Raw genomic sequence first — 27459 nt, forward strand, 5'->3', positions numbered from 1 at the left:
CTTGGTTTGTTTATCTTTGCAGGGTTCAGATATTTCAGTGTCTCTCCGCCGCTCCATTTATGAGTGTACTCGTGGTGCAAGTCTTAGACGGAGGGCAATCGGAGGGGGTGAGACAGGTTGTCTTTGCACAACAATGTACTATATTTATGAGCACGTCGGTGGCCGTTCAGTTGCTACGAGAAACAGAAATGTATGTCAGAACAATGAAGAAAACAGTGTCTGATTTACTTTGTAGTATCCAGTGTGTTGGGTTGACTTGCTGAAAACTTTAAATTACTCCCACTTTGGCCCTGTCCTTCAGAATAATTAAGGTAAATGCAATAACAGGGAGCAGGGAACACAGCTTTTTACAAGATAATATGGAAAATTTTACAGCTTTCATCCCTTCCTAATCCTCCCTGTTCTTTTATCTTGTTGGCTTTTTATTGGCTGTGCAGCTCCTGGGAACTTTACTCTCATAAAAGTAAATAAATAAATAAAAAACAGTCCTGAGGAATTTTCTGGTGAATTCCTGCAGTTTGCAAAAAGATGGATATGTGCTTTTTGGAAAGGCTGTATTAATATTCTATTTTTAAAAAAAATCAAAACAAACAAATGCTTGGGAGGCCCAAAGTCTGCTTACTTAATCAGTAAGTGATAGCAATCTATCCTTCTGCAGGAATGGATTTTCTTTAGTTTTTGTATAATATATTTTAGGAAACCTACAGCCATGTCCATAAGTATTTGGAAAGGAACACCATTTTTTGAATTTTTTGCCTCTGTACACTACCACAATGGAGTTGAAATCAAACAATCAAAATGTGCTTGTCGTGTAGAGTGTCAGTTTTAACTTGAGTGGTTTAACAGTTTTTAGTACCCAAACATTAGGTAGTGGCAAACTAAGCATCTAACCCACTCTAATCACTAAGGGTTTTTTGACGATCACACTAACTTCTGGAGATAGCACCAAATCTGACTGAGTCTTCCATCCCTGTTTCCTCTAATGGCCCCTTGACACATGCGTGACTTTGATGCACGCACTTGCACACACTGTGTCGTGCAGGAGAGTAAACTCGTTAACGGGTATAGACTGAACGTGTGAGGGGCGCCAGTGCATGCAATTGCGCAAGGAGAATTTTGAAATGTTACAAAAAATCTTTCACGCATAAATGTCGTGAAACAAATGTGAAGTGGTAGTGATCGTTGCGCGATCTACTCGCCAACACTACGTGCAGCTCATCAAGTCAAGATAAGAACAAGTGAACAGTGCAAGTGATTGCGTCAACGCACCACATCAGAGCACAGCTCGTCTGAACAATTATAATGAGATGTTAAATCTATCACAAACATACTTTTACAGCTACACACAAGAAGGAAAGAACATGCAACTGTTTTACCAAACCATAACAAAATAAACACGACAAATAATTGCCTTTTTAGACAGCTCCAAATGTGTTCTCCCCCTCATTCAGCTCGTGCACTCATGAGAAAAGCTGCAGCTGAAGCGCTCCTCTGTGATTCAGGAAACGATTTGAGTCATTTTCAACAGCCAACTTGAAGAGAAAATGATTAATCCACTATGAAATAATTATTCTGCAGACACAGCGCACAGTGCGTGGTAGCCAGTGCAGCAAAGCATGACGTCCAGCTGGGAACACAGCAGGTGGGATCGTCAAATGAGTGGATCAAAGTTGTGCAAGTGTCAGGGCACCTTAAGGATGGCATATTGGTAGGGTTGAGAAGATCCTCAAAGTGTTCCTTTGACTATGCGACAATGTCCTCAGTCCATTTTCAAGTAATTGAATATGTCTTCAGCTTACTTTACATCAAGCCCCTTTCACATTGGGCCTGCGTAAAGTTGCATTGTGCTGCATTCCTATTATGCAGGAATGGCTGCATAGGTTGTATGCAGTAATAAAAAAACCTAAACGATTTCTCGCTGGACTGTCGTAGGGTGCTGTACAATTGCAGACGCTTGGTGTACAGTCACGCAGTGTTACGTAAACTTCCATACAGTAGTGGTGTGTTGCATAGACTTGCGCAGAGCACTGAGTCTAGTATTCTATGCCGAATATCCATGAAAAAAAATTAAACATTTAATTTTTTGCATCTATTTCGCAGACCCTTTTGCATCCCTCAACGTATTGCCACGTAGGGGTCGATAAGCTTGGCGTAGTCGACATGCTGCATTACACAACTCTGCGTTGACCCGGTGTGAAAATGGCTTAAGGCATGCATGCCACATAGGACCGTACTCTATGGTAAAATTATCTGCAGCACAGAGTTCTTAAAAATATACAAGAACAGATCAAATCTAGATTCAAGTCTCCCATGTGCCTTCTAGAGAACTGTAGCTGAATTTCATTTCATGTCTTCTAATTAAGAAATTCCTTGTCTGTTTCACTCCACCATGAAACTGTATAATTAGTGATGCAACATCCAAAAGTTACACTGTGCACAGTTTTTCCAGTCACAGTCAGAGTTGTCATTGGTGTCTTGGTAGCTTCCCTCACTGGTCTCCTTCTTCCACAATGACTCAGATTTTTTGAAACACCTACTCTAGATAAATATACCATACAATACAGTCACTGATGTAAATGAAGTCCAAGACATATTCAGTGATTTGTTGATGTTGATGTATCTTACCTGTCTAACAAAAACATTCCAAGATAAAAAATGTATATACTTAGTCCAAGGATGCCAATCTGATGTAGAAAACATAGTTGTTTAAAGGAGAAAAGCAAATTGTAAATACGTGTTACAATCTATTGTATATTTTGTCAGACTGGTCAGGCTAACTAGATTAAGAGAGTATAGCACTTCTTTTTATAGGGTCAACATGAGGCATCCTCTGCATGCATTTTTGCTGTGTTATCTCTTTTATGATGGTTTTTATGTAATTTAACCTTTGTTTAACCAGATTAGTCCCGTTGAGATGGAGAACTCTTTTGCCAGGGAAACCTGGGCAATTATAAAGTTTCCAATTCACCTAACCTGCATGTCTTTAAATGTGTGAGGAAACCAGAGCACCCAGAGGAAACACATGCAAACACTGGGAGAACATGCAAGCTCCACAGGTGGGAATTGAACTCATGACCTTCTTGCTGTGAGGCAACAGTGCTAAACACTAAGCACTGTGCTGCCATAATGCTCAGTCATAATACTTTGCCCTTGCTGGGATTCAGGCCTATAGTTCTACATTGTGGGTTTTGGCCTTTTTCATACAATTTATCGTCAGCCGATAAGATACACACACATCCTGAAAGATTATCACATTGGAGTTGAAGAAAATTCAGTTTAATCAGTCTTCAGAGAGATTTCTCTTATGCCCGTGAGACACTCAAAAACATCAGAATCCACCTAGTTAATGAACACTGCAAGCACAGAGGCTATGGCTTCAAATCCTCTTTAGTTAGCTAAAAATAGTCTCTTTTACAAAACACACTTTGTTGTGCTTGTGCAGCACCTGTGTGTGTGTGTGTGTGTGTGTGTGTGTGTGTGTGTGTGTGTGTGTGTGTGTGTGTGTGTGTGTGTGTGTGTGTGTGTGTGTGTGAGAAGAGTGTTTTTACCACAAATGTACAAATGGCCTTTAATATGGATCTCATATGCTAATTCCTGAATGACTGGAAGTCCTGAAACCCATTGCTTGCAGTACTGAATATGGTAAGTGAAAAACTGGCTCTCATTTGCTATCTTCTGCACTTTGGTGCAGATGTGAGACTTATTTTTCTGTTAAAGGTTGAAGTGTGCGGCTAGTTTTTGTAACGTGCTTTTGTATCAAATCACAGACTGTAATGCATATTAGAGATGCGTTATCAGCAGTTTATCTTTTCATTTCAGTCCATGTTTAAACTCCAAATCCGCTGCAAAAACTGAATCATCCCTGTTTGACCACTTTGTTGAAATACAGCACCAGACACGAGGAGTGAGCAAAATGGCTTTTAATATGGCATGACAGTAGTTAGAATTTGTATCATTGTGAGTTTTTGTGTTCAGTTCAGTTTCATGATCCTATTAGACACTGTTGCATTGCACTGTGCATTACTGTGCAGAGTGTCCCTGCACTGTGGACCTGCCATGTGATGCTTTCTGACTATTGAGATCGGTACATAAAGGGATACACTGTGCAAGACTAAGCCAGAGTTTAAACCAAGTTCTCAGTGGTCTAAAGGGCAAACTGCATCTTGTGATGGATGATATGAATGCATCAGGCCCATCAAAGGCACAGGGAGGGGACCTTCTTGTCCACCATGACAAACTCCAGTGCAGTAGCACTCAGTCGGGGGTTTTCTGAGTATCCCCATATCTGCCTTGCACTTTCAAACCCAAGGCAACTCCAGAGAAGATCAGTAGGCTGCCCACTGCTTTCCTGCTGAACACCATGGACTCAGATTTTGAGGTGCTGATTCTCATCCCATCCGCTACACACTCAGCTGTGAACTGACCAAGTGAGTGCCGGAGGTCACAGGCCAATGATACTAACGGGACCACATTATCTGCAAAGAACAATAATGAGACCCTCATCCCACCACACTGAAGACCCTGCTTCCCCCAACTACACCCCGATGTCCTCTCCATGAATATCACAAACAGGATTGGTGACAAGGCGCATCCCTAGCGGAGGCCAACCTCCACTGGAAACAAGTCCAACTTTCTGCCAAGAACCCGAACACAGCTCTCACTTTGTGGTTACAGAGATTGGATGGCCCTGAGAAGGAAGCCCCTCACTCCATACTCCCACAGCATCTCACGAGGTACCTAAACATACACCTTCTCCAAGTCCATAAAACACATGGAGACTGGATGGTCATACTCCCAGGCCCCTTCCAGAATCCTTGTGAAAGTGAAGAGCTGTTCAGTTGTTCCATGGCCAGGAAGGAACCCACATTGTTCCTCTTCAATCTGAGGTTCAACTATCAACTGAATCCTCCTTTCCAGCACCATAGAGTAGACTGTGATGCCCCTGTAGTTGGCACACATTCTCTGGTCCCCTTTTTTAAATATAGGGTCCACCATCCCAGTTTGCCACTCCTTTGGCACTGTCCCAGACTTCCATGCAATGTTGAAGAGACATCTCATCCAAGACAGTGCCTCCACATCCAGAGGCTTCAGCATTTCTGGACGGATCTCATCAACCCCTTGGGGTTTTCCACTGTTGAGTTGTTTGACTACATAAGTGACTTCCACCAGAGAAACTGATGATGATCCCCATCAGCTTCCAGCTCTGCCTCTACTACAAAGGGCACTCCAGTCTGATGCAGAATTTCTTCAAGGTGCTCCTCCCAGCGACCAATTACTTCCTCAGTTGAGGTCAACAGAGGAAGTAATCCTTACTGTATACAGCTTGAATGGTTCCCCATTTTCCTCTCCTGATGTACTACACAGTCCTCCAGAAGTACCTTGGTGCTGACTGAAACTCCTTCTCCATATTTGCTCCAACCTCCACACCTGCTGCTTTGCCTCCCCCACAACAGAGGCTGTTGCCCTTTGGACCTGTCAGTACCTTGCATCTACCTCCAGAGTCATCAGAGATAACATATCACAGAAGGACTCCTTCAGTTGGACAGCGTTCCTTACCACCGGTGTCCACTACAATGTTTGAGGATTACTGTCCATAGTTCCCTGCTGCAGCTATAGCAATGGAAGCTTTGAACATTGCTCATTCTGGTTCAATGCCCCCAACGTCCACAGGGATGTCAGAAAAGCTCTGCCGGAGGTGTGAGTTAAATATCTCTCAGACAGTGGGCTCCTCCAGATGTTCCCAGTTCTATTTGGGCTCACCAGGTCTGTTCAAAGTCCTTCCCATCCTCTGATCTAACTCACCACCACATGGTGATCAGTTGACAGCTCTGCCCCTCTCTTCACCCAAGTGTCCAGGACATGTGACCTCAGATCAGATGATACGATCAAAAAAATGATCATCGACCTTCAACCTATGGTGCTCTGGTACAATGTACACTTATGAGCATCCTTATGTTCGAAAATGGTGTTTGTTATGGACAGTCAATGGCTAGCACAGAAGTCTAATAACAAACAACCGCTTGAGTTTAGATCAGAGGCGCTGTTCCTCCCAATCACGCCTCTCCAGATGTTTCTGCCACTGGCCATGTGTGCAGTGAAATCCCCCAGCAAAAAAAATGGATTCTTACACTGGAGCGCCATGCAGGACTACAGGCAAGGTCTCCAAGAAGGCTGAATGCCTTGGACTCTCTCATGGAGCAGCGAATCCTGATGAACAGCAAATTTCTGCTGCCCTTGAGGAAGAATTCCTTTGTCTGGCTGCTGATACAGCTATCCTGCTGCAGAAGACTAGGAAACAATAGGAAGAAACAGTCAAAAGGAAGAGGAAAAGGTGCACACTGTTTGGGTCAGAGGATGTTTGCGAACAAAAAGAACTTTAGCAACACGTTGCAATTGTACAAATGTTTGCAACTGTTTTCAGAAAATTAAATTTGCTAAGAAATTTTGAACATGTTCAAAATGTATTTATGACAAGAAACACTTTTTGCGACCCTAAAAACTGTTCGCACACTATTCAGCAACACTTTACAAACCCTGCCAAAAACCAAAATTTGCTACTTTCATCAGCATTCACCGCTCCGTGAAATACGGAATCACAACAGCGTAAGGTGGAAACTCGTAATATTTATCTTAAAATTCACGCTCCTTTGCACGGGGTGGGGGACAGAGCCATAAGGCACTATATTTGTATCAGATCTACATGTTATTTGCTCCAACTCTGATCACACAGGGCTACATTTTGTTCATATCAGTAAAACAGTAAGTTCCTTCAGCTGCTCCCTCATTTTCGCCACAACAGACCCAAGGTGCATATTGATTAGGCACAGTTTTTATGCTGGATGTCCTTCCTAACTCAACTCCACATTACATGGAGACATGTGGCTGGTGTGGGGTTTGAATTGGGGTTTGAACCTTCTGCACTGAAACCAAGTGCACTTCCCACCCTTGTCATTAATGTCATAAAATAATCATTTTAATCATGTGTTTCTGTCAGGACTGTTTTGCTCTTGTTTATTTAATGCAGTTTTACATTAGTAGTACACAGTATTTGCAATGGTAGGTTGTAATGTGGACACATATTACCCTGATGTTATTTCATCTTACAAGCTCAACCTCAGGATCACCTTCTTAAGTGGCACTCAAAGCTAAAAGTTAAGTTAAGCTATTGTGACTGCAGCAGCCAAAGGTTTTCTTACCATTTGGTGATAACAGAAAGCAGACTGATGAAGAGTAGGCTGATTTATTTTATTTTATTTTTAATACAAAGGCTCCTGCACTACAGAGTTCCTGTGTTAACTATGGATTTATGCTTACAGAAATGCAGCGCACTCGGAACAAAATCTTGGCAGAGGATGGATTCGTTTTGCCATGAAGCATTTCCAGTTTTATTTTAGCCTGTAAAAGTTTTAATAGAGGGAAAAATTTAACATTGGATTAATATGTAAATTTCTACAAGGGCTCTCTTTGGTTATGGCTTACATGATGCTTTTACGAGCTTGATTTTGAAAATGAACAGAGCCACTGGAGATGAAATGTGGTCCAGCACCTGGACAAAGATTTCACAATGACCTCTGAAGAATTCCATCAAACAAAGCACAAATGCCATTAACGTTGCACTTCACTATTTTGTTTTGAATTTTTCTTTCTTGTTTTGTGATGTCACCCTGTATTCATCATTTCAGTTTTCTTTTTTATTAATTCTCTATTAGGCAGACTCACAGAATAGATTTTCCACAACATGAAAAATCTAAAGTTTAAATTATTGATTGTGCAATAGTACCATAAATATTCACATGAATTTGGATGAGAAAATTATATGTTTCCCCAATATACAGCACCTTCAGAAAGTATTCACAGCAGTTCACGTTTCCCACATATTTTTATGTGACAGCCTTATTCCGAAATGGATGAAATGACCCCCCCCCCCCCCCCCACCACCACCCCCAAACTTCTACACACAATACCCCATAATGACAATGTGAAAAAGTTTTTTTTTTCTTAACTTTTGCAAATTAATTAAAGAACATGTCACACCAAAAATCATAGTAATTTAGATTTAGGTTGTTAGTGACCATCCGATGATCCACCGGGATTACTTTGTGCACTTCTGTGACCAGTTTCAAAGCATATGGCATTCACAACAAACAGCTACGAAGACCTCTGAATACAAAGTACTTGTGAGTACTCGGGTGTTTCCGACAAGTGACATCACAACTAGAAGTGTCCCAGTGTGCACCTCAATTGAATGCAGCTGGTAACGTTAAGAATGGAGGCACAGATTAATTCCAGAGTTTACACAAGTGTGATGTCATGTTATGATGACTCGTTTTTAAGTGATAACTGTTCATTTTGATGTAGTCACGGTAAAAGCTGCGGCTCCAAGAAGGTTGATGTGCACCTGCAGCCACGAGTCATAAAGACAGCCTGTCAATAACAATCTCTGCTCCATGATCAGTTTTGTGCACAATTAATCATGAGTTGTTATCAATAAAATCTAAAAAAAAATACATCTGCTGCCGGGGGAGAACAAGTGTCTTGTCAGCTACACAGCGCTCATGCGCACACACAAACACACACACAGCGAGCTTCGCAGCACAGATACACAGCTCCGAATTTACACTAAAGTAAAAAAAAAAAAAATTTAGCCACAAAACACAAAAGAGGTAAAAGCCTGAACATGCCAGACTCACCGTTGTGTTATGGATTAATTTCAAATGTAAACGTCACGTGATCAAAGAAGTGCGCGTGTGAAATCGCCGGCTGCAGCTCTGCCTCTCTCTCCATCGTGGCATGTAAAATAACGTCCATGAACTCCTGGAAATAATGTGTAACAAATCCATCTCTGTGTCCAGGCAGTCTGTTAAAAACAGTGTCAGATGTCCACACGTCCATGTACACAGCTTCAGTAACAAACAGTGTGTCACCACACTTTAGGCTACAAAATCTGACACTTTGAAATAGTTAAGAGTTTCGGGGTGAAGCAAGTCATCTCCTCTCTGTAAATCTGAGCCATCACTTTTGAACAGCAGCTCAGAAGCTTCTTTTTCGGACAGAGCAGGTTCGTTTCCCTCTGTCTGGGAGTCATTGGGATGTTTCTGTTTTGTTAATAAGGACATCACACACTGAAAAATGCAGAGGATTGGCGAGTGAAACGTTTTCCTGAAATGCACCTGCTAACGCTCAGAGTGAGAGGAATAAAATGCATCAGAGATTACTAATTAATAGCACATGTGTGCAGAGACACTTCCAGTCATGAGTACTTTTATGTTGTCTTACTAACTGGGATGTTAAAAGAAAAAAAACGTGAGTCATGTCTTTAAAAACAAACAAACAAACAAAAAACACCAACAAATCATGCGTACCTAAGTATTCACAGCCTTTGCCATGAAGCTCAAAATCATCCTGTTTACAGCTTAATTGGAGTCCACCTGGGGTAAATTCAGTTGATTGGACATGATTTGGAAAGGCACACACCTGTCTACATAAAAGGTCCCACAGTTGACAGTGCATGTCAGAGCACAAACCAAGCATGAAGTCAGTGGAATTGTCTGTAGACCTCAGAAACAGGATTGTCTCAAGGCACAAATCTGTGGAAGGGTACAGAAACATTTCTGCTGCTTTGAAGGTCCTAAGGGGCAAAGTGGCCTCCATCAGCAGTAAATGAAAGAAGTTCAGATCCACCAGGACTCTTCTTAGAGCTGGCCACCGTCTAAACTGAGTCATCGGGGGAGAAGTGCCTTCATCAGGGAGGTGACCAAGAACCCGGTTAGGGCTGCCACACAGTAAAATTACCAGTGTTAAATTAACACCGACAATGAATATATCTAGTCAGAGTGGGACCATATATACACAGACAGTGTTAACACTGTCAGTGTTAGTTTGACTCTGATGATTTTACTGTGCACAAAGGATTATTTTGATAATCGTTTAGTCACCGATTATTTTTGTGATTAGTCGAGTAATCGGATCATACGTAAATTGTGGCTTATCGCACCAGCATGCTGCTGCTCTTACATAACAATCATTAGCTTCACGCATAAAGTGTTTAAGGTATGTGCTAACTAAAATTAAAGACAATTTAGATGATAGTTCATTCAGCTTTCACTTGGTAACAAACTCGCCCATTGAAAAATAAAATTTTTTTTAGCACTGTAACGTAGCATTATAAAACATTGGTGTTATCACATTTCATATTCAAACATGACATCGCTGTTATAACGTTACAGCAAACACATACGTGTGCTAAGGCTAATGAAACTGTCATGGTTAATGTTAACATTTACAGCTAAGTAAGTAGCTCACTATAGATTTTAATGTTAGCAGCTAACTAGCCAATTAGCTTACCAAGATGACTGTCTCCCTTCATCAGAATCAGCCACAATGTGCTTCCTTCTCAGATGCTCCAGCATCAGCGTTGTACTGCCGTGAAAAGTATGTTCTGCCTTGCAGATTTTGCATTGCATGTTTTTCTCTCTTATTTGGTTAAAATGTTCCAAAACTTTTGAGTTTTGTTGCCGGCTAACCATGATATTGTTTGGGCATAAGTTCTCCAGTGACATCACGGCGACCCGGATTACCACAACTGCACGTGTGTCAAGGACAGAAAGGCAGTGGCAGATTTGAGAGAAAAACAAAGCTTAAAAAAAAATAAACGATGACATCAATTATTAAATTAGTTTCCAACAATTTTGATAGTCGACGTACTCGTGACTAGCCGACGAATTGTGGCAGCCCTAAACCCGATGTTTACTCTGTCAGAGCTCCAGCATTTCTCTGTAGAGAGGGGAGAACCTTCCAGAAAGACAGCCATCTCTGCAGCAGTCATGTTTAGAGGAAGCCACACGCATCCCTACAGTGAAGCATGGCGGAGGCACCATCATGCTGTGGGGATTTTTTTTTTTTTTTGTGGCAGGAATTGGAAGACTAGTCAGGATTGAGGGAAAGATGAATGCAGCAATATAGAGCACTCTTGACCTCAGACTGGGGTGATGGTTCATCTTTCAGCCAGACAATGACCCTAAGCACACAGCCATATGTCAAAGGATCAAAGGAGTGGCTTCAGAACACCTAGGTAAATGTCCTTGAGTGGCCCAACCAAAGCCTAGACCTGTGCACCAACTCTCCCAAATCAACCTGATGGAGCTTGAGAGGTGCTGTAAAGATGAATGGGCAAAACTGCCCAAAGATATGTGCGCCAAGCTTGTGACATCATACGTATTCAAGAAGACTTGAGGCTGTAATTGCTGCCAAAGGTGCATCAACAAAATACTGAGCAAAGGGTGTGAAGACCTATGTATGTGAATTCTTAGGGTTTTTTTTTTTTTTTTTTGTGGTGTTGTGAGTAGAAATTTGAGGGGAAAATGAATGTACTCCATTTTGGAATAAGGCTATAACATAACAAATTGTGGAAAAAGCGAAGCGTAGTGAATACTTTCTGGGCGCACCGTACTATTGAATTTTAAATGCACACTGCACCACACTTACATAATAGTAGTAATGGACAATCTAACAAGTTTGTGTGCCATTATTTCCGTTGAGTGAAATTTTAGTCAGTTTGAGTGTTACTGCCATTGGCACTAATCAGTAAGTCTCCATAGCTTGGTGACATTAGATATAGCCATGAAGGGTAACATGGTGGTTTAGTGATTACCACAATTGTTGCATAGCGAGAAGGTCCCAGGTTCATGTCCGACCTGGTCCATTCTGTGTGAAAATTGTATGTCCTCCTCGTGTTTGCTTAGGTCCAAGTGATCCGGCTTCCTTCCACGTCCAAAGCTTTACAGGTTAGGAGAATCTGTGGCTTTTAATTGACCATAGGTACGAATGAGTTTGTCTGTCTCTGTGTGTCAGACCTGCAATAGCCTGGTGGCCTGTTCAGGGTGTACCCTGACTGTCACCCAGTGACCACTAGGTTATGCTTCAGCCCCTCCCTGTGACCCTTAACTTGAATTAGCAGGTTTAGCCAATGGACAGATGATAGTCATGGGAAGCGAGGTAATATGCCTGCCATATGTTTTGTTCCTCTCAAACTACCAGTTGTAAGAACCACCACCCAGTCTGCAAAGATATGTCTTAAATACCCAAAACAAGGTTCTTTAGCCAAACAGCTAACTGGGTAACCTCAAGATAGGTGAGATTATATAACGACTGAGTGGATCCTTGTCATTTGATTGGTGCTTTGTATGTCACATGATGTGGATTATTTGTCCCATTTGTATCGTATTTATCGTGCAAATTTGGTTCCATTTATTGTACAAATTTGGTACCATACATTTTGTACTATTGCATGCTGCAGCCATGTGGGGGCGATGCTTAGCTAAACATGACAGAGTTTGTTTTGCTGACAGATGAGGATTTGAAGGAGCTAAATGATGGTGCTAATTCTTCTAAAACACACACACACACAAAACAAATCCACTACGCCTTAAGCTGGACTGCATTGTAAGAATTATTTTTTAGAATTTGACTGAGAACAATTTTGGACTCCTGTTTAAAGTTCGTGTTGGACTGTTGACATCAAAGCAGCAGTGAGGAACACCAAAATGTAAGACCCTTTCTATTGTTTATAAATTAATAAAATATCAAATGACAAATATCTATTTTCGCTGTAATATAAAACAAATAATGAATGTGTTTTCATTCTTTCAATGGAACAAATAATTCATGAGGTGAAAGATAGAACATTCCATCCTTCACCTCATGAAATATTCATACAATTGAACTCTTAAACATTATTTTTTATTATATAACAGCTGATTGAATCCTTGTCATTTGGTGCTTTGTATGTCACGTGACATGGATTATTCGTCTCATTTGTGTTGCATTGCATTTAGAGTGCAATTTGATTCCATTCGTTTGGTACCATTGCACTCTATGCACATACACGTGCGCTGCACTGAGGAAGTACACAGTCTTTTTTTTTTTTTTTGGAAGTGCGCAAAGTTGGTGCACAGCATCGTGGACGACATCATCAGAGTTATTTTTGGACTTGCATTTAAAGTTTGTTGATGTCAGAGCAGCAGTGATGCACCAAAGCTGGACAAATTTCTGACATGATTTTTCGCTGGAGTGAGGAAGTACACTAACACTTTTTCTTCTTTTTTTTGAAGTACACAAAGTCAGTACAGTGCCACACCAAAATGCAAGTCCCTTTTCTGTTGTTATAATATCAAATGACAAGGATCTATTTTAGCCATTATATAAAACAAATAATTAATGTTTTTATGTTCTTTCAATGGAACGAATATTTACAATAATTCGGTGAAAGCTGGAACATACCATTCAACTCTGCTTCGCATCGTTGAATGGTATGTTCCAGCTTTCACTTCATGAAGTATTTCTACCATTGAATTCATAAACATTCTGTTGTGAAAGTGTAGTGACACGGACCCACTCCCCTGTCTTATCGACAGCAGCACGCTTGAAGCAGTCTCGCCTCTATGAGGGTGGTCGAACACCTGTCTGAACTCCCTCACAAACCCAGTATATGTCGTTAGGAGCCGTGAATTCTGCTCCCAGAGCGCCGTAGCCCAGGCGCGTGCCTCTCCTCGAAGCAAATTTATTACGTAAGCCACCCGGCTGGCGTCTGACTCATACATGATGGGACGCTGTGAAAAGACGAGCAAGCACTACATTAAGAAGTCCGCGCACATCTCGACACAGCCTCCGTACGGCTCCGGAGGGCTTATGTATGCTTTAGGGGATGGTGGGGGGGGTCGTTGAACGACCAGCGGAATGTCTGTTTCAGGCCTCCGGTCAGCAGGAGGAGGTGCTGCAGCAGCGCCCTGAGCTTGCGCTTCCACCTGGGCGGTGAGAGCCTCCATCCTCCGATTGAGAATAACATTCTGCTCAGTGACTAAATCCAACCGAGCAGTGAAAGCGGTTAAGATTTGCTGCAGCTCACCTAACACGCCTCCTGCTGACGCCTGTTCACCTCGCTCTTCCATTGGCTGTTCAAGCGATGGTTGAAAACAAGGGAGAAGCCAAAGGGACTTACTTTGATTGAGACATATGATAAAGAAGTTTATTTCATAACTTCTCACAGAAATATATACAAGCCCTGGCAATAATTATGGAATCACCGGTTTCGGAGGATGTTCATTCAGCTGTTTAATTTTGTAGAAAAAAAGCAGATCACGGACATAACACAAAACTAAAGTAAATTTCAAATGGCAACTTTCTGGCTTTAAGAAACACTATAAGAAATCAGGAAAAAAATTGTGGCAGTCAGTAATGGTTACTTTTTTAGACCAAGCAGAGGGAAAAAAATATGGAATCACTCAATTCTGAGGAATAAATTATGGAATCACCCTGTAAATTTTCATCCCCAAAACTAACACCTGCATCAAATCAGATCTGCTTGTTAGTCTGCATCTAAAAAGGAGTGATCACACCTTGGAGAGCTGTTGCACCAAGTGGACTGACATGAATCATGGCTCCAACACGAGAGATGTCAATTGAAACAAAGGAGAGGATTATCAAACTCTTAAAAGAGGGTAAATCATCACGCAATGTTGCAAAAGATGTTGGTTGTTCACAGTCAGCTGTGTCTAAACTCTGGACCAAATACAAACAACATGGGAAGGTTGTTAAAGGCAAACATACTGGTAGACCAAGGAAGACATCAAAGCGTCAAGACAGAAAACTTAAAGCAATATGTCTCAAAAATCAAAAATGCACAACAAAACAAATGAGGAATGAATGGGAGGAAACTGGAGTCAATGTCTGTGACCGAACTGTAGGAAACCGCCTAAAGGAAATGGGATTTACATACAGAAAAGCTAAATGAAAGCCATCATTAACACCTAAACAGAAAAAAACAAGGTTACAATGGGCTAAGGAAAAGCAATCGTGGACTGTGGATGACTGGATGAACGTCATATTCAGTGATGAATCTCGAATCTGCATTGGGCAAGGTGATGATGCTGGAACTTTTGTTTGGTGCTGTTCCAATGAGATTTATAAAGATGACTGCCTGAAGAGAACATGTAAATTTCCACAGTCATTGATGATATGGGGCTGCATGTCAGGTAAAGGCACTGGGGAGATGGCTGTCATTACATCATCAATAAATGCACAAGTTTATGTTGATATTTTGGACACTTTTCTTATCCCATCAATTGAAAGGATGTTTGGGGATGATGAAATCATTTTTCAAGATGATAATGCATCTTGCCATAGAGCAAAAACTGTGAAAACATTCCTTGCAAAAAGACACGTAGGGTCAATGTCATGGCCTGCAAATAGTCCGGATCTTAATCCAATTGAAAATCTTTGGTGGAAGTTGAAGAAAATGGTCCATGACAAGGCTCCAACCTGCAAAGCTGATCTGGCAACAGCAATCAGAGAAAGTTGGAGCCAGATTGATGACGAGTACTGTTTGTCACTCATTAAGTCCATGCCTCAGAGGCTGCAAGCTGTTATAAAAGCCAGAGGTGGTGCAACAAAATACTAGTGATGTGTTGGAGCGTTCTTTTGTTTTTCATGATTCCATAATTTTTTCCTCAGAATTGAGTGATTCCATATTTTTTTTCCCTCTGCTTGGTCTAAAAAAGTAACCATTACTGACTGCCACAATTTTTTTCCTGATTTCTTATAGTGTTTCTTAAAGCCAGAAAGTTGCCATTTGAAATTACTTTTGTTTTGTGTCATGTCTGTGATCTGCTTTTTTTCTACAAAATTAAACAACTGAATGAACATCCTCCGAGGCCGGTGATTCCATACTTTTTGCCAGGGGTTGTATATATATATATATATATATATATATATATATATATATATATATATATATATATATATATATATATATATATAATGACAACAGAGTGATTTGTCAATGATGATAATCTCAAATCCCTATGTTAATGATCTCTTGGCAACTGAAAATCCTCTGCAAAATAATAAATTACTATTAAGCATATGAATGAGTATGATTTTTTTTTATTCTTTTCAAAATTTTATGAGAGACATAGAATGTTATTTTTACAGAAAATACATACATTCTATTATAATGTGTATGTATGTACAAGATCAACTTCTATTTTGAATTCTGTGGCCCTTTGATCAAAAGCAAAAATTGCAAGTGCTTTTGGGGTGTGTCTACCTACACCTTGAAATTTACATGTTGCATAATCTGAGCTCTAAATTAGGTTTCGGGTGCAAAGGGATTGTATTTAGTCACTAATTAATCATGGGCATGTGAACAAAAGGATCATCAGTTGTTACTTAAAAACCAGGGTAGGCTGGAAGCTGGCACTTTGCTGTATAGTCAGTGGACTCTGGTGAGGTTCTCTGTCGAGATACAGTAACAGAACTGTACAAAACGTGTCAAAGCGTGGGAGCAGAGAGCAGCCACCAAAGCTCCCTGAGGTGAAGCAGGAAGGTGAAGTTTAGGCACATTTTGATTGAACAAACATCATGGCTGAGCATAAAGTTGCCACCACATAACCCCATTAGGCTTAAAATCAATCTTCACCATTGAATTTATTAAAATTATTAAAACGGTGTCGCCTGGGAACTTAAAACGGCATGACACACTGATCTAACAAAATGCACAAACTCATTCTCATTCATTTTTTATTTGTTTACAGAGTCTCAGCTGACAAGTGAATGTTATTACTGAGCATTAATGGCACTTCCTGTGTCCCAGCTGGCTCATCTTTGTCACTGGGGTGCCGCTAAACACAGAGAGGTGAGAGGCCTGCTAAAAGACGCTCCACTGGGAATGACGAGAGCAGAATGACTGCCTCTCTTTTGGGATCGTATTTCTGAGGGTTATCAAGCGGTTCATTTAAATGAGGACTGGTCACAGCAGGAACCAGCTGAACAAAGTTACTATTGCCATCGCCTCTCCTGCGCTGCTCTCACTCTCCCCTAATTGGGTTTGACTGCATTTGTTTAAATCCACAATGGAAAAAAAGAGAAAAGAGGATGGAGGATGGGGGGTGGTGGTTGCTGTGAAACTGAAGTGTGTCCGTTTGTCCAGACATGGTGGCACTTGAGGGGAAAATGTGTGTGTGTGTGTGTGTGGGGGGGGGGGGGGGGGGACTCTCTGTATCTTATTAAGCAAAGGTTGGGGCTCAAGGCTGGGTAGGTCACAGAACAGACTACGTCCAGTCGCTCAGCGGAACAAGCCAATCCCGAACTCTGCTCGCACATGCACAATCACCTCTGGTGGTCCCAGCTCATTTCCTTAGTCAGCGGGAGCACTGACACACTGTGGAAGGTGGTGCATGGACACCCACATCGGCACATCACACACGAACTTGTGCGCAAACACTCCTAAAACATAACGACTACCAAGTTCCTGAGCTGCCATGATGGTTCAGCTTGTAGCACCAAGGTGCACGTGGTTACTCCATGGTTATCTTCAATATCTATAAAGAAAACAATCAGTTGCACTCAGTTACCATTTCGGACACACAATAACATCAAACATCAAATCCTGTTGACCGATCGCCCGTTTGTGCATCACATTGACATAGACTATACGATGTTAACAGGCCGCTGCTTCGGTCATCTGTATTTCCCCTTTTGACCACACTTTTCCTCGCATCACACTAAAAAGGGATTCCCTGTAAATTTTATTACAGCAGTGTCAAAAAGACTCCCATCGAAGAAGCAGTAAATATTCTAACAATGTCTAGATGCAAGGCCATTCCTGCTGGCTCCAGGCGCTAAATTAGGCCGGCCTGTTTCTAGTTAGACAGTCATTAAAGAGATCTTACAGCCACAGCAAATGGTTTCCTGTCCTGAGTGCTTAACTCCTGTAGTAGGAAATGTCCTAGGCCATAAAGGGTGAACCAAACTTCCTGAACATTTTTTAAAGTTTCCACAGAGGGCACGCGGCGTGTTCCGACCATTCAACGTGACCAATCAAACAGGACCCTGCTTGACCCACAATATGGCAGTGACCGTTTAAACAGGTGGTGGCCATTTATTGGACCTGCACTGTGTTAAATACGCCAATGAAAAGGTTATTTACTCCTCATCTTGGTAGGAGAAAATAAATAGTTCAAAATTAAAATGATCAATTTAATTAAACAGTTGAGATTGGCTAACAATATTTTGTTATTCTTTCGGTTATACTATGTAGTCACCAAATGCTGATATATAATTGCAATGTGAATTTTTGGGAGGGCAGAAATTACAATAAAATTTCACACGATAAGGGCAAAAAAGACCTGTTAAAACACACACATATGCATGTTATTTTAACATGAAATTATAGTTGCACTTTCCTGTACACCCATGGAGGTATTGGTTCTAAAATAAGCTGCGGTCAGCCATGATGATGGTGAATTGCTGTTTTGAGGAAGCAGAAAGCAAACTGCTCAAAAACCAGGTCTAAAGCTGAGTGCAGGGTTGTTCTACTATATATACAGGAACATATTCAGATATGCCTCACATGAGAAGGTTTCACAACGTGCACACAATGGTTATACATGTTTGAAATCAATAATTAAACAAAATAAAAATAAGTGCCAATGGAAAAATACAAATCTTCACCTTATTGCTTCTCCTCAGGGAGCTTGGGTGGCTGCTCACACTGACACATCCATTAATTAGCCATAAAACCTCTCACTTTTGTCTGTGACCAGAACAGTAACGTGCCAGGATTCAGTCAATTCTGGCTTTTAATTGGGATGCAGGTGACAAGTTGACTTGTGTGATTCACGTTATGCCTAAAACCAACCCAATCTCACAACACTTCAAGATAGCATTATGAAAAGTAAATTAATCTATGGTTTGTTATACTGTCATGAAAAGTGCCCCATTTTTATAATGAGGGCACAAAGTAATTTTGTGACATGAGCAGGAAATGCGGGGTGATGGGGTGGGGTCTGGGGAAGGGAGTGCATTACAAATAGTAAAATAAAATGTGTCATAAAAATGGAGTGGTTTTCGTTACGGGGGTACGGAAAAAAGCACGAGACTGGGATGACCAAAACACACCCATGATTTATTAAGTAAATGGTCTGCATTTATATAGCATTTTTCTGTCTGATGCAGATGCTTAGACTACATTAAAATGAGGTCTCACATTCACCCATTCACACACTGATGTCATAGTGCTGCCATGCAAGGTTCTCAGTTACAAAATTAGGGTTTAAGGACCTTGCCCAAGGTCCTTAGTGACTTTCAGACAGTGTCAGACAAGAGTTGAACTGATAACGCTATGGTCTCGAATCTGCTTTAACCTCTTGAACATCATCTCCCAAAATCAATAATTAAGTTCAGATTACATACCATGTAAACAGCATAGTTGAGCTGGACAAGCTGTAAATGCACTTCAGCTATGCTCTTTAGATCGGGGGTATTCAAGTCGTTCCAGAAAGGGCAGAGAGAGTGCAGATTTTCTTCTCAACCACTCACTCCACCAGGTGATTTCACTGATTAAGTTCACTTTGAGGAGATGGAATCAGTTAATCAGTGAAATCACCTGGTGGAGTGTGTGGTTGCAAAGAAAACCTGCACCCTCTCTGCCCTTTCTGGAATGAGTTGAAGAACTCTGCTTTAGGCCGTGCACATTGTCAAGATAGGGCCCAAAGTCTTTCTTGCCAGATTGCAAGCCTCATGGTTTCCCAGTCCAAGAGCTGTGACAGAGACGTCGTTTGCTCACTGATTGTCCACCTGGCTGCTCCTCTGGTGGCTATCCTCGTGCTGATCTTGGCTCGGGCTGCTCCACACCTCCTCATCTGGGTGGTTCTCACATTACCACCCTGATTCCAGACCACATTTCAACAACAGTCTATCACCACCAAACTCTGTGTCAAGTAATCAAAATTAGTCCTATAAACCCAACCTGCTTCAGGATCTAATTACCTGCTGATGTGATCAATGTCGCCTTCCCTGGGATTAATCCACCCAGTAAAGAAACCCTGTGAACATACACCAAAACGCAACCCATGTAACAACACAACAAAACACAAACAGCTCAAAGTTGTTCAAGTGCGACTCGTACAAATTAATATCTATGTCCCTCCCATCCAGCAGCCAGTCTGCAGGCAGCGTAATCGCTCCCAAGACAGTAAAGGTGTTGAGACCAGAGAAGCAGAGCACCGGCTGTTTCCATTCTCCAGGTGACGTTGTCTTTGACTTTACAATAAAAACCGATCCTGGGGTCTTGTTTCCACCGCACACTGTCTGATATTGGACTAAAAAAAATGTGGCCTGGCAGACAGCGTGCATCATGCATTAGTCATGTGGAAACACGTTTACATATGGCTTTGCTGGATGCATAATGCAGCACAAAGGCAGAGTTTATGGAGCGGCGGTTTTTCGGGTTGTGCACGTGTCTCCATGCCTGGGGCGCAGAACTGAGACAAAGAGCAAAAATATGATATTACAGCATCAGCAGGATGGGTGACTAATATCTCGGGAGGTGAGTGCTTACATGACTGTTATGAATCAATGCACTCAAGAGTCGATAAATGTACTGTAAATGTTGACTTAAAGCTGGCTGCTCAAGGCATATGACTTTTAAAAGGAAAACATGAACAATGCCGGTGTTGTAAAAGAGGCGGGGTTGTTGGCAGGTCAGACTCTTGGAGTCCATTAGCTATCCTTTTATTTTGTTTGAGGCTTCACAGACATTAGGACACAGAAACACACAACGTGGACTTCAGTCTTCTGCAAGGTCCCCCCCCCCCCCCCCCCCACACACACACACACACACACACACACACACACACAGAACTCCAGAACTTTAAAGCAAACATTAATGAATTATACAAAATATGAATCATGCTTTGTAAATGCCAAACTGTGGGAGATGTATAAATCTGTCTGTGATAAATTGTGTATAGGGGAAACCGGGGCACAGTGGATCAGAAATGTTTTGTGGCAGCATAAACACATTATGGATAGGTTTAGGTCATTCTATTGTGGATTTAATACAGCAAATTATTGTTTATAAGGCTGTGTTATTTAATTCTCCCCACATGTAATTAACAGGTGTTTAAACTCAATTTTAAAATTTTTGATTCACCGTGCACCGGAGACTAATTCACGGGGCACAGTGAATCAACTTAAAATATAATGAAAAAAACACGATTGTAAAGATTTCTTCAAAATTATTAAATATATGCTGATGCATATACAATCTACAAACCAGCAAACCAGCTATGTAAGTGTGTGAGTTTCTAAGTCATTTAGAAATGATTATAAATACAACTGTCATAATTTCTGTTCAAATGTGAAAACAGTTGTTTGTATACACACATTATAGAAATAATTCATGGAAAAATAAATGTATAAGCATCAACAAGTAATATTCGTCATCCACTTGATGCTGGGGCTTAGTAAATCACTTCCTAGACTGATTCACTGTGATGCATGTGACACACATGAGTCATGTTATCAAACAGCTGATAGCCTGGAGAACACATAACACATGCTCCTCGGTTGGATTGGGTAGTCTTCTAACTAATAATTTGTTGGGCCAGCTTTCCTCTGTTGTGAGAAATAAATACAAAGACACTGACATCCACAAAATGTACTTTTGATAAGAAAAAACTGACTTCACTTGCCACTTAGTTTTACCCTTAATGTATCCAAAAACAAAACACTAATTTATAAGGGGGATGTCTTTATACTTAAAAATATGGCATAACTGCTGCAAATATAGCAGAACCAATAGATTAATGTATATTTGCAGATATAGCTACTGCTTCACCGTGCCCTGTGATTCACAGTGCCCCGGTTTCCCCTATAGCTCCCCCAGTTTATATTTGAGAAGGCAAACTTGACTCATTGCGTTCTTCTGTGTCACTCACTAAAAAGATCTGGGTTTTACCACAGACTGTATATACGAGGTCTGTTAGAAAAGTATCCTGTTGTGTGGGCCGCCAGAAGAGGAGGTACTGCTGGCCCACCACCAGAGGGCGCCCTGCCTGAAGTGCGGGCTTCAGGCACGAGAGGGCGCTGCCGCCACGGACACAGCCGGGAGTGACAGCTGTTACTCATTATTTCCTGACAGCTGTCACTCATTCTTCATCATCTCACTCCATAAAACCCAGACGTCATCTCCACCTCATCGCCGAGATATCGTACTTCTTTGGAGGTAATATCCTCAGCCATTTGTGTTTCCTTATAAGCTGTATATTGTGAGTGTTTGCAGGAGTACCGGTCCCTCTTCCTGTGGAGGCTGAGTGAGTGCAGGACGGCACTCTTTTCCTCTGAGGGATCACTGTAAATACATCAGCATTCTGAGTGAGAGGTGGAGGTGGCATTCCCACCGTTGTTGTTACTGGGTGTACACACACCTACACTTGACTGTCTTTGTTCTCGCCAGCAGTACCAGATCCGACAGTCGGGGACGGTGATCACCTGGGAATTCGGGACTTGGCGGCTCCAGTATTCACCAGGTTCAGTGGCGGCGGAAATCGTGTGGTTCCGGCTCTTCTCAGGACAGACGTCTTCTATCCTCGAGCCTGCCCACACGTCACCTTTGTAATTTGACTGTAATTATATTCTGGGATTGTCTGTATTTCGTTGTGCACATTTCACAACATTAAATTGTTACTTTTTGGCTCATCTATTGACCGTTCATTTGCGCCCCCTGTTGTGGGTCCGTGTCACTACACTTTCACAACATATCCGACCTTTTTATTTTTTTCAAAAACCATATGGATTTGAATCACGTGTGATTGCATCAGCCAAGCTTGAACCTTCGTGCGCATGCGTGAGTTTTTCACGCCTGTCGGTTGCGTCATTCGCCTGTGAGCAGGCTTTGTGCGAGCAGTGATCCACTCCTCTCGTCGGATTTTTATTGCGAATAAAATGTTTGAATGATTTGGACCTTTGCTGCATCAAATTTTTCCAGAAACTGAGAGACCTCCAGGTGGACACCATTCGGAAAATTCAGATGGCTTTCAGGGACGATTTTATGGGGATTACACAGATTAAGGAGTGCTCCAGCCGGTTTAAAGACCGCCCACAGTGTCTGAGAGCGCGGCGCACTCGACAGGCTGAAACAACCAGATCATTTCCAACGTGAAGGCTTTGTTGATCCGGGACGTCGTCTGACTTACATAACAATGGCAGAAGACGTGGACATCAGTACTTTTTCGGCACATTCCACTGTTACAGGAGTTTTTTCATGGAAAGAGGAGCGGAGGGATGCGCCACCGTGCCGCTCATGGCGCGGCAAAAAACCACGTCCGTGTTGGACTCACAGGACGGCTTTCAGACGGCTTTTCGGTCGTTTGACTATCCGAGAAATTGTGCATGAGCTGGACATGCCCCAACATGTCCTGTGAGGCTTCATCACGGCATTGCTTTTGTTTTTGTCAGGCTGTGACGATGAATCTGACTGAAATGACGTAACAGGTGAGAAAGACTTTATATTTACTCCGTGTGTGAATGGTTTTAACAGTCTGAACTGCAATGAGGACTGCAGCTTTCAGTTGTTGAACCAATTATTGGGCAGCATCAATGGACATATTTCTATTTATGAGTAACTTACAAGAAACATGTGTCAACATTTGCATAACTTACCTACAACGTATGGCCTGCATATGCAAGACATATCAGCCATACACTGGCATATGTCAAAAATATTGTGCATGCCCAAAGTTTTTCAAGGTACTTGTCATATCACAACATATACCAATGTGCTTCAACATGCTCTTAACTTATACAAAACTTACCCATAACTTATTATATGTACGCCAGTGTTTTTAACCCTCTAGGGCCGATGCCGTCACATATGATAGCTAAGACCAAGCTTTACTAAATTATAAATAACTTTTTAATATGAGATAGAAACTTACTTTTTTTTTTGCTGAAAACTTAACTCCATGGACTTTCGATCCACCGTCGGCCATCTTTGTACTTCTCATAGAAGCTGTGTGATGACGTGCGCAATGTGAGTGACCAATCGGAATTGGTTCACCGTGACATGGTTTTCCAAAATCCAATCGTAGGGCAGATTCACCTCACGTGAAAAGCCAGAAATCATTTTCAGGAGTGATATGTTACTAGTTGGCCCGTTTGAATAGCCCCCTGGGTGCTCCAATGAGTACATACTATTGGGCTCCAAATGCACCATTACGCACAGCGATCAGTGAAAGAAGACGGAGCAGACAGAGAGCCTCTGATGACAATCTCACGTGGTCAAACAAAGAGTGTGTAACTATCACGATTGCTCCACTAGTTTGCATGTGAATGTTACTGATAACTCTATTGCTTTTACCATGAAGACAAAAAAATGCATTGACCATTTTGTATATATTGTTCAAAATGTGCATTTGTATTTATTGTTTGAACCTTTCTGTTGTACAGTCTTTCACACAAGACCTCAAATTACCTTTATAAAGTGTCAAAACAGTTGTTTATTATAGTTTACTGTGTGTTTTGAATAAATGTGTGTGGAAAATGATTTTCTGCTTTACTTTTTACTTCCTTATTTTTGATTGTAAACCTTTATTACACTTATAAAACACAACAAAAGCATATATATTATGAAAGCACAGGTTGTCCTGAAAAAAGAGATGTAAAACTTGATTGTGGGATGCAGGGAGAGCTGTTAACAGCAATAATAAAACATTTATGCCAGGTGAGTGAACTGTCCAAAAAATGCCCTCGGACCACAGGGGGCTAATATGCTCGGCATATGCAGGCAAAATCTTCAAGGTGTGAGAGGGATTTAAGTTGCAACTGTTGAGTATCGTTTGTGTGAAATCACAACATGTGTGTTGTAAGCATTGGAAACTTACTTTGAAATGCATATTTGACCAATTTTTCTATTGCACTGCTAAATAACAACCATGCCACAAATTCACATCACCAAGAAACAAACAAACATACATACAACAGTGTGAGGATTTGTGTCACTGCACATCAGTGCCTGTCTCACACATTGTTTAAGTGTTGCTGTGTTTGTGTCATTGTGACAATAGAAGCAGATATGTAACTCCACAGCAGTGTGTTGGTAATGATACTGTCCACTCATTAATCACTGGCTGTTGAGAAAACAGAGGGTTCAGTCATGGCAGAATCAGAACGGCCCTGGGATGGAGATTAGCGGCCTAATGAAAGAAAAACAAAGCTGGACATGTGAAATTTATTGGCACATTTAGAAAAGCAGCCCCAGAAGGACACTGCCACCAATAATCATTTCAGAATCCCCGTCAAGTACCGTTTCCTCGGTTAGACGCAATCTGGCAAGGGGATATTTGTGGAGTGGCTGAACAAACACAGATTTGCTGCTATCTCCATCTTTCCCAGCAAATGGAAAAGGCAGAGTGAAAGCAGGTTGCTCACTAGTGTGCAGGCCTACGCTCCGCCTCAGTGCGGCTCACTTCTGGGAACAACACTGCGTTCTGCTGGCTCCTCCTATGACAGTGTAACGCACAGCAGGCTCACTGTCTCACACCTCCCAGCAACTTCCTCATTAGGCCCTGGATCCTAATGGTTCTCTGCAGTGCAAGGGCTCCTCCCAAAGCCACATTTTTAATTTTTTAACAGCATCGCTGAGATAAACACCTTAGTTTTTCACTGACCACTGAAAATGACAGTGAAACTAGTTTTTCCTCAACATTGTGTATCTTCTCACCGTGTCCACATAATTCATGACTTCCAACGATGGTTCAGAAAAGTCCCGTTTTATAATTAAATCCAGTCCAAGAACCTTTTTAAATGGGAAACTCAAAAAAATGACTTGGCGCAAGGTCACTTTTCTCCTGACGTACAATTGAGCACCTTGCATTCGTGTGTGTTTTGTGTGCAGAGGGAGCACTCCAGAAATGCTGTCTATGTCTTAGAAAAAAAAAGGTCTACTTTCTTCCTTTAATGCGCCATTGCTGTGGGACAATTTAGTGGTTGATAAGATAAGATTTTATTTCTCCCTGAGGGGAAATAATCCAGCAGTCAAGTTCAGCTGAAGTTTTTGAGACTGGACTCATCTATTCTGTCCTGTTTTCTGCTGACTGTGCTCACTGACTGTTCATACTTTGTATTTAACTGTTTTATTTTGATTTCATTCTATCTTTGATTTTGCACTATTAATTACAGTGTCTTAATATTTACAGATTGTTCCTTTACTGTTTCTAATACTTTGCACTACTTTGTATTTATGTGGTAATAGTGTGATATAAATTAAATCATTATTATTCAATTTTTTATTTTACTACACAGAAGTAGTACCATTACTGCCACACCCAAAAATAAATAAAATAATCAGGCATGTTCAGAAAATGTTATCCTGGCTTTTTTTTTAAAGTCAGATTCAGTAACAATAAAATATATGAAGCACTTTCCATGAAATTAGACATTTTTCTATACATTACCATGTTGTGAAGCACCAGGAACTGCAAAGAGAACCAAATGCAATGAGGCAGGTGAATAGATGAAAAATGATAACAGATTTATTGAATAATGTAATGGTGGTGAGCCAGGAGGAGAGGACACTGGAGGATGGGTTGGAGGAGCAGGGAGCCAGGTGAACCGGTGGAGTAGGTGGCGGCTGCGGACTGCAAGAGAGAAAAAAAAAAGCAATTAGTGCAGCAGATAACTGAAACAATCCTTCACATAGTGATACGAGCAAGAATGTTCTTCATAAATCAGTGTTTCAAGAAAAAAGTGCTGGCCACTTGAAAATCCAACATGGTGGCCAGGTAGGGATCAATGAAGAATTACACCAAGGTCAAAATTTTAAAACGCATCAATCATATTTAAAGCTATACCACATTATGTGTCTAATGACAAAGATTCCAAAAAGGTATAGTTTGGACTATCTATGACTGAATGTTGTGGAGTTATGGGATAAAAACAGCAAGAATGGTGACAAAGGTCAATTTCAGTTTGTACAGGAGTCAAAAGTTAAAGTTGCTCTAATTTGGGTAAAAAGTGGTGCACATTATTGGTTGAACTAATAGGATTAATAAATGGAATAGTTTTGACTGTGTTGAATGCTTGGTTTGCAAAGTAAATGTCAAACAATGTCAACGTCCACTGGATTCTATGGCATATGACAGACGTTACCCTGTAACGTGACAACTGAGCATGACACATGGTGCAAACTATTCTTTTTTAAAACGTTATTAACTCAACCAATAATTTGCATCACATTTTATAAAAATTAGAGCAACTTTAACTTTTGACCCCTGTACAAACTGAAATTGACCTTTGCCAGCATTCTTGCTGTTTTTACCCCATAACATTCAGTCATAGTCCAAACTATAGTTTTTTGGAATATTTATGATCAGACAAATAATGTGTTATACTTTTCAATATGATTGGAGAATTTTTAAAGGTTGACCCCTGTGTAATTCTTCACTGATCCCTACCTGGCAACCATATTGGATTTTCAAGTGGCCAGCACTTTTTTTTTTCATAAACACTGATTTATGAAGAATATTCATACCAAATCTGATGCTTGTATCACCAAGTGAACAATTCTGACCAAAAGTCATACTTATCTGCTCCACTAAATGATGAGAAAAACAGAGTATAAGC

This window comes from Thalassophryne amazonica, chromosome 2, assembly GCF_902500255.1.
Source record: "Thalassophryne amazonica chromosome 2, fThaAma1.1, whole genome shotgun sequence".
NCBI classification, from domain to species: domain Eukaryota; kingdom Metazoa; phylum Chordata; class Actinopteri; order Batrachoidiformes; family Batrachoididae; genus Thalassophryne; species Thalassophryne amazonica.